Genomic DNA, 11,781 nt, shown 5'->3' with positions numbered 1-11,781 from the left:
AGAAGAATGATGCCTATAAAGGGATTCAGTAATTGATGGAACTCAAAGTTCAGTGCTTCTTTGGTTTAAAAAAAAGTAGCATCTCCAAAAGTACCAGGATATGTACAAATGGTCAGGCCCTCTGCTCATTTCCCATAATATTCTCTAGTGTTGGAAATTTTCAAAATTCAACTCATATTTATAGCTATGCTTGCCGGGGTTTATCCAGCATCTTTAGTCCAAGTCTTCCAACCATCAGAAGACTGGCACCGGCAATTAAGCCTGCTGGCATGAATTTTCCAGAGTTGTAGAATCTCATTCCCATGATGCAGAGTTCCCAATGCAGCTAGGGAAACCCAAATGTTCTTGGGATCCTGAGATATCTGATAAGCACCCAGGCCTGCCAAACCACCAAAAAGAAGACCAGCAGCCAGGGATGGAACACTTCCTGCTTTTGCATAGCCAATGATTCCATCAGAAGCGACCAATGCTGCATAACCAAAGCCAATCCAATCTAGAGCCATCCTGGGCCAGGCAGCAGGCCGAGCTGTAGGTCTCGCACGTCCGCAGTTCTGCATTCCACACTATGGAACCTGATCTTAGTATATGAAATGAGATGATTTACACCTAATTTCTGGAAGACTGCTTTCCAGTTATCTAAGCAATTTTTGTTGAATAGCATCACAGTCATTTTCAAATAAATCATTCCTCATCCATCCTAGTAAACTTTCCATTATAATGAAAAAAAGATAGTTAAACAAAACTAACCAACCAACAAAGCCATAGTATTTGACAGTACCTGCAATATTTTGAACCCACAGCTTCCTACCTTTTCCCATAAAAAGAAAACATTTTCTCATCTTTTTTTTCCAGAGCCAAGACTGATCAGCATAAATGTATAGTATTTGGTCTTGTTTATTGTTTTTTACCAGATATATTTATATATGTATGTATGTATATATATATATATATATATATATATATATATTCCTGATTCTATTTACTTCACTTTGAAACTATTCAAGTAATTTTTTCCATGTTTCTCTGAATGTCTCAATTTCATAGTTTCTTAAGGTACAATTATTTTCTGTTACATTCACATATACAATTTGTTCAACCAATCTCTATTTGACAGGTACCCACTTCATTTTTTATGCTTTTTTCTCCTACAAAAGTGCAGTCATGCATATTTTGGCATCTTTTTAAATGATTCTTGAGTTAAATGTTTAAGAGTGAGCCCTCACCCCTCCCACCTTTTTTAATAAAGATTTTTATATTCTTGCATGTCAAGGGACCATGACAATAGCCACTGGGGTGACTTTAGTTTTAATTTATAAAAAATAGCAGGAAATTATTACATCATAAATTATAATTTTTAAGCTAAGTCATGTCCTTCAATTTGTATCATCCTACCAGTTCAGCAAACTGTCTAGTTGCACAATATTTTCTTTTTTGCTGTTTGATTATTCACAAGCTTCCAATAGTGTGATTTCCTACTGGTTTCTCCAGCTGTGAGATTTACCCCTCTTCCCTAGCTGTCTCTATGGGCACCACCAAACTGCTGATTTAAACATGTTTTGTTTAGTGTTTACTAGGGGTAAGGATTCCTCTTAACTTTTATGATGCATAAACTCTTTGTGCTCCTAATTAAACCTTTCACTAAGGGGTAGTATAAAAAGGTCTAAAGCTTTGAGATTTTAGAGCAACCACTTCTGCTCAAAAGTGACTGAAAGTCAAATATGATAGCAAAAGATCTGAATGAGCTTTTATTTCATGGCTATCTTACCAGTGAACTGAAAATGAGTTTTTCCCCCCTTGACTCTTAGCTTGTTAGCTTCACCAGAGCTCCAGGAGATGTTACAATTGTTTGATGTGGATCATTTCACAAAATGACCACCACTGGAGGTCCATAGCTAAAGATTTAAGGATATGGATGAGAAACTCAAGATGTGGTACAATGGGTAGGTTGTGATTTGCTTTAGTGGAGAGAGTACCAACATTAATGAAATGATAGATTCATAGAAGCCACAAAGCAAAGTAGAGATGTCAGGTTCAAGTAATTTAGGAATATGTAGTAAGATCAGTGAGGTCATCAACTATCACTCTTCAGGGAATGACACTAAGGAAAAGTCATGAGAAAACAGAAGCTTCAGACCAAAAAGACTGAAAAGAAATTTAATATTAGAGGTATTATTATAATTTATTATTTTTAATCCTCAGGATCTTCTACAGTCAAACCCCAACCTACTATCCAATTCACAAACTACTCCACCAATCAAACACATCTTGAGTTGGCTAAAGAAACTCTCATAGTCCTTTGAGAAGGAAGGCTGTGTAGACTTTTATTCTGCCACTGAGCTGTTTCAATTTGGGGGTTGTGCTTTGCCAAGAGAGGGGGGGCACTCTCCATTTTGAGTTTTAGTTCTATAGGATTACTGGAAGTGGGAGTTCTATGGAACTGCCTTGGCACCCAAGTTGGAAAAGAGAAAAGCAAGAAATTATATTATCCTGAATACTTAATACATATTGTAGCCTGTTTTTGTTTTTGTTTTGTTTTTAGGTTTTGTAAGGCAATGGGGTTAAATGGCTTGCCCAAGGCCACACAGCTAGGTAATTATTAAATGTCTGAGGCCGCATTTGAACTCAGGTCCTCCTGACTCCAGGGCCATTGCTCTATCCACTGTACCACCTAGCCACCCCATATGTAGGCTCTTAAAAATATTTATTGGATTGAATTGGAATTGGATAGAGTTATAAAAACTTGCCTAATTTTTTTAACTTTCATTTCCCCCACACACACACTTTTTAAGGTGAGGTGGAGAAAAGAGGGAGTCTATCTAAGTTGTAATAGATCTCACAATTTACTTTTTAGAATTTGGGCATTTTTACTATTTGATTATCTCAATAAATTACATAGCCATTGGGAATGGTCAAATTATCTTGTAAGGGGGTCACATCAAAGGTTCAGAATCTCCATTCCTGCTTCTGGCCAACCATATGGAAGCATTGAGGGATGTGGAAGGTTTTCTGCTTTCAGACGTATGTGACTCATTGCTAATAAAATGGATCCTTTTATAGGAGCCTGACAAGCTGATTTTGATGTACAAAAGGGAATGGCTTTTTTCCCCCCTTCCTTCTCTCTTCCGTTGCATAGCTGTGAATTTTGTAGGATTGCTTTGAACTGATTCTGAGAATTAGGTTGGAGAAGGAACAGTTAATTCCATGCAACTTTCTTCTGTCCATGTAATTTGTAATCATATAATAGTAAAAGCATACTTCTAAATGTCCAAGGCCAATTTCTAGAAATTTAAGGAAACCCTAAAAATAAATGGACCTAGGACTGAATAGTAAAAAATCTAGTTGGAAGTTAGATTTTATTCTGTAATTTCATTTTTTTGATTCTTTAGTTTTACATTATATGAGTGATATTTTGGACAAATTTTGATGAAGATATGACGATCACTGAATCAATCAACAAGCATTTATTAGATGCTTACTTTGTTCCTTATATATTTCTTGACATTGAGTCTATGAAGTCATAAATTTAATAAGCCCTGTCTTTAAGAAAGAGGAGACTATTGAAAACTTTGGGTGCTGGCTTCAAATTTAATCAATAATGTATTTGTTGGGGATAAAAAGACCACAAAATTAAATAATATATTAATCGACATACAATCTATTAAGACTTGCCTCTTCCCAGTATATGTTTAGCTATCTCAGTCTCAATTTAAATTTTTTTTTAGGTTTTTGAAAGGCAAATGGGGTTAAGTGGCTTGCCCAAGGCCACACAGCTAGGTAATTATTAAATGTCTGGGACCGGATTTGAACCCAGGTACTCCTGACTCCATGGTTGGTGCTTTATCCACTGCGCCACCTAGCCTCCCTCAGTCTTAATTTTAAATTAAAATGTAAAGTCCTGACAAGGACCTTACCAGTTCAAAAAAAAAAAAGAGTATATCAGGGATGTAGGTTATAGATATTGAAGTAATTATTAGATTTAAGCACAAGACTGAATTCTCCAATAGTCTTATCAGAGCTCCTCTGGGAATATATAATCACCTCAAATAGTTAATTTTCTCTCCCTACAGAAAGTAAAGAACATGTTTTTAGACTACTACATAAATTTTGTCATGTTATTGATATAATTTGTATCTTAGTGACAGAGAAAGTACATCTATTGTCTTAGAATTATTGTCTTCAAAGGATCAGTATACATTAGAGAGAATGAGATTGAGAAAAAAGTTCATTATAGCCAACTATTAAAACAAATCCAAAGGTTGTGGTCTCTATAGTTCTGCATTAATGGAATCTGCTGGTTTGGAGGAAAAGGGAAAAAAATAATCCCCAGTGTATAATCGAATTTAAATAGATGAACTTGAGAAATTTCAGTGGTTGATTATAGATATTTTAGTGACTGAGAAACAGTCATCTAGTCTCATTTTCCACTTCTGAATTGAATGAGTTGGAATCTATATGATGGCATCTAGGAGTGATTTTTCTTATATTCTGACCCTGGTAACTCCTGATTTATTCTTAAAACATCAAATCAATTCATAATAGCTGTTCATTGAAAAATTATTCCTGAAAATTAGGCTTTTTATTAATTGTAAAACAAATGAAATATCTTCAATGGGTAGTACATAATGGTATTTTAATTTCTTTCACATCAAACTAACACTGGTGCACAGCCAGGGGTGATTCAATTTAACACCTTTCCTGAAAATGGTGGTCCTTAAAAACTGAGCTAGTAGGAAGTTCCAATTTGATAGGCTATTGCTAGATAAATTCATAATTAAAAACAATGAGTAATGTTCTTAGGTTAAGGAACCATGAAGAAAGTTGCTTGCAGGAGGAAGTCAGGTGACATAATGTATGGAGAACCAGACCTGGAATCAGGAGGACCTGAGTTCAATGTGACCTCAGACACTTACTAGCTACGTGACCCTGGCAAGTCACTTAAATTCAATTGACTCAAAAAAAAAGTTTGGATGAAAATTCTTAGAGCTGAATTAATTGAATTCTGAACATCACCTAGACAGCATACTGTTTCCAATAGGTATTAAATGCAAACTAAAAACCCCACCTACAACCCCTCTTAATTCTAGTGTCTATCTTCTATTAATTAATTCCGATTATTATATATGGATTTTTGTATATATTTGTTTGCACATTGTCTCCCCAATTAAATAATAAACTTATCAGGGCAGGAACTATCTTTTGTCTCTTTTTGTATTCAGTGAGTTTAGGATAATGTCAGATACATAGTGGGTACTTAATAAATGTCTTTTTAGGGATCTAACAGTTTAGTCTACAAAATTTTAAGTATCAAAAATCAATAACCTCCAAATGCAGCACAAATCAGCTTTAGTAGGAAGCAAGGGATTCAGTATGTTGTGCTAGGGCTGGAGATACAGGAGGTGAGGAGTTAGATTTTGTGCTTAAATCAAATGATTGTCAGTCAGTCAATAAGCTTTTGTTAGGAGCTTTTTCCGTGTATATACACAGCACTTAGATGCTTGGCATAAAAATGTGCTTAGTAAATCCATCCTTCCTTCCTTCCTTCCTTCCTTCCTTCCTTCCTTCCTTCCTTCCTTCCTTGGACAATTAATAGCAGTGTAACTCTGATTATCAGTTTCCCTGAGTCTCAGTTTTCTCACTTGTAAAATAGGAATAATAGTAAAAATTGCCTTATGAGAATCAAATTACATATATATATATATATATATATATATACACATACATACATACATATGTGGTCAATATGAACGTAATATTATACAATTCACAACTTTTTTATTGAAGTCACCAAGCCTATGCTCATCATTAAAATACAATAAAATTCTTTTGACAATAGAATGGTTCTACTGCATCCAGTACATCATCATAGGTAGAAAAGCCTGCAATGGGAGTATCTTACCTCTGCTTTGAAATAAATTTTAAAACAGGGCTCTAACAAACTTTGATAAGGGGTTGGTAAATTGTTACCTTGGTGTCTCTTCATATAAAGCATCTCAGGGCTGATGATTAGGGGGAAAAGTCTCTTTCTCTCTAAAATATTAGTTAAGTTTGGAGTCATTTTACTCATTCTCACCTAACAGAAATAATTTAAAATTTGATAAGAATGTAGATTTGTCCAGTTTATTTAACAAAATGTTTCAATTACAGTTGTTATTGTTCAGTCTATGAATGCATAGAAAGTGAATGAATTAATAAAGGCAAGTTTTTTCCTATCATTTTTATTCTTTAAATAAGTAACAACATGGTTGAGAGCATTGCTTTATTTATTTGATAATAATTAACATTTACATAGCACTTGAAGGTGGGTTTGCCTAACAACAAGTCTGTGAGAGAGGTAAAGTGAGTATGTTTATCTCAATTTTCCACCTGAGTCTTAGAGAGATAAAATGAGTTGACCACTGTCATACAGCTAATGAGTTTCAGAGCCAGGAATGAGCCCAAGCCTAATTCTTAATTCGGTGCTCTTTCCATTATACCAAATTATGAAAAACTCTGACAATATCTTTTTAATTCCATATATGTTAAATGAACAATAAAGAAAAATAATCACCTTCAGTATGGAGAGAGAGCACATGATATTTACCAACTATAAATCCCATTAACTTTGTGACAATGAAGAGCAAATTAGGAGTGAATAATTAACTATCAATAAGATTCAAATGTTTATTTTGAAATTATTATTAGTCCAGAAATTACTATAAATCAAAAGAAAAGATTAAGATTTTCCCCAAAGGTAAAGCTCATATAAAAGGACCGTTATTATTTATGTTGCACTCCCAGGCTCAAGTCCTATATTAAAATGATAGTGAAAAATTTAAATTGACCACACTTCTGTTTATTACAAAGAATAACCTTGTAAATAGAATGAGACTATTTTCTTCATAGTAAGTGTCTTACTAATATAATAAGTACCCAGAGCAGTACCCAACTATTCTTTGTAAACTCAAATCAGATACATGCCATTATTTTCATGGTTTTAATAATCAATTTTTCTTCCTTTATGAAGTGAGAAAAGGATATTTGATATAGGCTCATTAAGTGTCATTTGAAAATCCTAAACAATTATTCAAGCTTTAAAAACTATCCCCTAGATCATTATAAAATTAGAGTCAGATAGGAGGGCCAACAAATAGTAAATGTAAAAAAAAAAGTTTTCCTGGACTTTTTACAAGAGGTAGAAGAAAGAAAAATCTGGTCCTAGGAAGATGAAAAAATTGATGTGTGAGGAAAAAGCTTTTAGAGGCAGTGGAGCTCTTAGTATTTTTTATATATAAGATGTCCTCTGATTAGAGTCAAGAAATTATATTGAAGGTCAGATCAGGGTGGCAGTATTTCTCCTGAGAAAACTAATTGGGCACTTAATAACATTCATGTCCCTAGGGATGTCTCTAGTCCCCGTCTCATTAATGGAAGTAGATTGGGAGAAAAAGAAAAGCAAAAGTTTGGTATAAGCAGAGATAAAACTAGAATAAGAAAACTGGGGTATTTATCTAAGTACTGACATTTAGATTATCCTTTAGTAGAATAAAAACTACTGAATTTAGTTGCTAGTTATCAAGATTAATTGGTTATAATAGGAAACTGCCAGAATGTATATTTCCACCCCGCTTTGATGTTGTTTCCTGATTTGACCACAACCTGACCTACTGTCCTGGGCTCAATATCTCCTTTCCAGAGGAAAGAACCCTGGAGACCCTCCTCCTCCACTTAATAATTCATTTTGAAGTTGATTTGAGAGCTTCTTGTGCACAAACATTCTTTGATGATTTCTCTTGGAGCAAAATTTACTACTTATGCCTTTGTTTATACCTCTACTTCACTTTTTCAACACTGTCCTCTAGACAGCATCTTCTGAACTCCATTCTGATCCTCTGGAATTCTTGCAAGAATTTTAGTTTATACAGAAAAGAAAAGCAAGGGCACATGTATAACAGAAGAGAAATATGAGAGCATGGGCACAATCCTATAAAAAATAGTTTCAAGGGTATTAAAGCTCATAATCACTGAAAGCTGGTGTGAGAAGTTAAGAACAACAAAGTTCAGGGATTTTTTTATTAGCTATGTTGGGAAAATAACTATAAAAAAGAGACAGATACAATGCTTGAGGAGGACAGAATGCTAATTATTGTCAATAGAGAGAAGAAATCTGCTAAATTTTCATTTTTCTTCTGTTTTCTCTGCCAAAGAGATTAACTGATCTGGTGATGGAAAATGACAGAAAAAAATGATTGGCAGAAAGTTGATATCCAAGATAAATGAGAAGAGGGTAAGAAAGTTTTCTTAGGGAATTCAAGTCACTTCATCCAGATGAACTAGTTTTGGATATTGAAAGAAATGAATGATATGTTTGCTGAGCTTTCGCATGTGATATCTGAAAGACTGTGAAGAACCAGAAAGGTATCATAAGACTGGAAAAGGGCAAATGTTGACCTAATTTTTCAAGGAAAGAGAAAAGAAACTGTAGACTATAGACCAGTGAACAAACTCTAATTACTCGGAAAATTCTAAAATGAATTATCAAGAGATGGTTAATGAACATTTTTAAAAATGAATGATTGTCTTCATCAAGGTCAGATTACTCCATACTAACTTTATTTGCCTTTTTAATGGAGCAGTAACCAGACCTTGTTGATTACTCAGATTTTAGTTAAGGTTTTGACAAAATATTTCATTATTTTTTGTGAAAAAAGGAGAGATGTGAGTTAAACGGATTCAAAATTTGTTGAAAGGTCAGATCCAAAGAGCAGTTGGTAATGTTTCAAAGTCAATATATGAAAGTAGGTCTCCAACAGAGTATCCAGGGAATCTGTAATTGGTTGCCCCTGTACTCTTATAATTTTTATCAATGACTTGGATAGAGGTATTCAGATGACACCAGTGGGGAAGGATAGCTAATAAATATATTGAATGATAGTCAAGATCCAAAAGATCTTATTAGTCTAGAATTGTAGACTGAATTAAAGAAGGTGAAATTCAATAGGGGAAAAGGTAAATATTTAAGGGTTAAAAAAAAGAATGAAGGAGAGAAATATGGTTGTACAGAAATTTGTCTGAAAATTTCTGGTGATTTTAATGGATTATAAGCTCAATATTCACAATTGATAGTTCAACTACTTCCTATTCAAGAAATTTTTGTGCTCCCTATTACCGCTAAAATCAAAATAGAGTCTTTTGGTTAAGATTTAAATAATAATCACAGCAATTCACATAGCATTTTAAGGTTTACAAAGTACTTTATTGATATTATCTCCTTTTATCCACAACTATCCTGAGAGATAAATGCAATTATTGGCATTTTAAATTTTAACTTATTTTAATGCTTAAAATCCCTATATTACAGATGAGAAGACTGAGATAGGCATAGGGACAGATAGGTGGTGCAGTGGGTAGAGTACTAACCCTGACTCAGGAGCTCCTGAGTTCAAATTCAACCTCAGACACTTATTAGCTGTCTGACTTTGGGCAAGTCACTTAACCCTGATTGCCTCACATCTAGGGCTATCTCCAGTCATCCAAATTCACATCTGACCACCGGACCCACTTGACTCTGGTGGAGAAAATGAGGCTGGTGTTTTAACCCAGTATTCTCTCACTGAAATCCAATTTACATACTTGACATGGCATCACCTCCCTGATGTTATAGTCTTCTTCAGAAACAAAGGACAAACATCAGCAGCAGCAGCAGCAGGTAGTAAGTGGCAGAACCAGAATTTGAAACCAGGCTCTCTCACTCTAAATTTATTACTTTTTCCATTGTATCACACTGACATTAGAATCAAGTAGAGGGATTAAGAGAGCATGTATAACTGATATCATATTACTTGTCTTCTCAATGGGTGGAGGAGGGGGTGAGACAGAGGAAAAGAATTTAGAAAGAAAAGAATGTTTAAAATAAATAATAAATTTTTATTTGATATTTTGTTTTATTTTTCCAATTACATGTTGTGAAAGTTTTTCAGCATTCATCTACATGTATGTGCATATTTTAAAATTACATAATTTCCTTCCATCCTCCCTTTCCAACCTCTCCCTACAGTGGCTAATAAGTGAATATTATACATACACATTTTTGTTTGCCATATGATAATAAATTTCAATAAAATATTTAGTAGGAAATAGTCATGACTACATATATATATATATTTCCTCCATTAGAAATAATAGAACAGGATCAGTTTTCACACATTACTCAAAATGCATCTATATCATATACAAAGGTTAGAGGCATGATCTAACTAAAAATAATTCCAAATTCCAACACAGAACTAGTTCATAGTAAATTGAAGAACCTACCAGCTACAATCTAAATTAAGAGTCTAGTTTTTTGTTTAACAATATTTTTTAGGAATTTTACAAAGTGACTTCAGAACAACCTATAACTTTATTCAAATACATTCATGTGTTATTTTCCAGGTTTCATATTTTTTAAAGAGGATAAATCAGGGACCATTAAAATTCTTGATTCTATAGATTTCAGATCTATAATCTCATCAATGTGTTTTCTTTAATGACTGAATTGTAAAGCTTTATAATTAAGTAAATTATTTTTGAAAATTCATTCATTTTAGACTGGGCTTGTGTTTTCATTGGTGTAGTGAAATCCTGTTGAGGAATTTCTTCTACTACTAAATATAGAGCCCCTTATCTGCCACTTGAAATCTTAACAAATAACCTGAGAGGTACTAAGAAGAGGCTAAATGATTTGATTGGGTACATAGTCAGTATGTATCTTAGGTACAACTTGAATCCATTTCTTCCTGACTACAAGGTCAGCTTCTATAACACTTACCAAGCATTGATAAAATGCTCTAATCAGTCTGGTAATGTCTCCAAAGTTAGGTGGCTGATCTTTATGTCTCAGTCTGGGATCTCTTGCTATCTCAAGATTCAGTGAGAGATATTTTGAGTAATCTTAGTTTCCCAGGTGACAGTATGACTGAGGCAATGCCCATTTAGTGATTAAGGCTAAGTAGGAGACAGATGAGACAGAGGCCAAGAATAACCAGGGAAAGACCTTCACACAAAATGGTCAAGATTCTCCCTCTGCATCCAGGGCCATCTCCATAACTTGATTCATAACTGGCCGCCTGACCTAGATGATTCTGGAGGAGAAAGTAAGGCTTGTGAATTCACACACTTCCCCCTTCATTTAAATCCAATTCATCTGCATGTCATGGCATCTCCTCCTTGTTGTCATGAATTTCTTCAAGAATGAAGAACAAGATTCTGGCCAAGACAGAACAGAGAAGTCAAGTCACTGTGCTAAGTTCTTCTGGCTTTTCCTCAGAAATAATATGCAAGAAACCCCTTAACAGAAATTTGATCAACAAAACACAGAAAAAGAAGCAAGGAGAAGAAATTTCCCAACAAAGTCTGTCTCAGCAGAACCACGAACCTGGAGGAGAGAGCTGAGAGCCAATAGGGGTAGGGTGAAGCCGGAGGACCAACCTAAGGCACAGATAATTTGGCTGTGGGAGCAGCAGTCTAGGGAGGGTGAGTTCCAGCACAGAGAGTTGCAGAGTGTGACTGGACATAGACCTGCTCAGCAAATAGTATAGTGGATTAAAAACCAGAATCCTACAATATGCTGCTTACAAGAAACTCAATTGAAGCAGACAGATACATACAGAGTAAAGGTAAAAGTTTGGAGCAAAATTTATTTTGCTTCAGTTGAAGTGAAAAAAGCAGGGGTAGCAACCCTTATCTCAGACAAAGCAGTTGCAAAAACAGATCTCATTAAAAGAGATAAGGAAGAAAATTATATCCTCCTAAAAGGTACCATAG

This window comes from Macrotis lagotis, chromosome X (genome assembly GCF_037893015.1).
Source record: "Macrotis lagotis isolate mMagLag1 chromosome X, bilby.v1.9.chrom.fasta, whole genome shotgun sequence".
In the NCBI taxonomy this organism is placed as follows: domain Eukaryota; kingdom Metazoa; phylum Chordata; class Mammalia; order Peramelemorphia; family Peramelidae; genus Macrotis; species Macrotis lagotis.
This window is presented reverse-complemented; position numbering follows the sequence as displayed.